Source organism: Seriola lalandi, unplaced genomic scaffold (genome assembly GCF_002814215.2).
Source record: "Seriola lalandi dorsalis isolate HSWRI2012SDOR001 ecotype SW California unplaced genomic scaffold, Sedor1 jcf7180002054984, whole genome shotgun sequence".
Lineage (NCBI taxonomy): Eukaryota > Metazoa > Chordata > Actinopteri > Carangiformes > Carangidae > Seriola > Seriola lalandi.
In genome coordinates this window covers 566,231-566,555 of record NW_019525533.1, presented here as the reverse complement: position 1 = coordinate 566,555, position 325 = coordinate 566,231, and the positions used below count along the sequence as shown (strand labels likewise).

General features: G+C 52.6%; 1 protein-coding gene across 2 annotated transcripts in view; it reads right to left on the bottom strand.

Moving 5' to 3' along the window:
- Nucleotides 1-325, bottom strand: part of pld1b (phospholipase D1b) — a 36,835-nt gene that overhangs the window by 4,052 nt on the left and 32,458 nt on the right. The gene's annotated exons all lie outside the window — the stretch shown is intronic.

The window sequence follows — 325 nt, the reverse complement described above, 5'->3', positions numbered from 1 at the left end:
CAGTCAGTGATGACAAATCTTTAAACTGAACTGAAGTGATTCATGATTTCCACTTCTATCATTAAAAGTGTCGCAACACCAAAATCACAATGTCAGATGCCAGTGTCAGCCGGTTGCCGTGGTTACCATTTGGCGGGGATGTTCTCCTCCTGTCTGGCGAAGGATCCGAAGCGGTGGTCGGTGAGGAAGGCGGAGCCGTGCTTCTGGACAAAGCCTTCGATGGCCTGACCCCACCAGCGGGCGTGTCTGTAGCTGCTGCACTTCAGCACCAGGGACCTGCACACACACACACACACACACACACACACACACACACACACACACA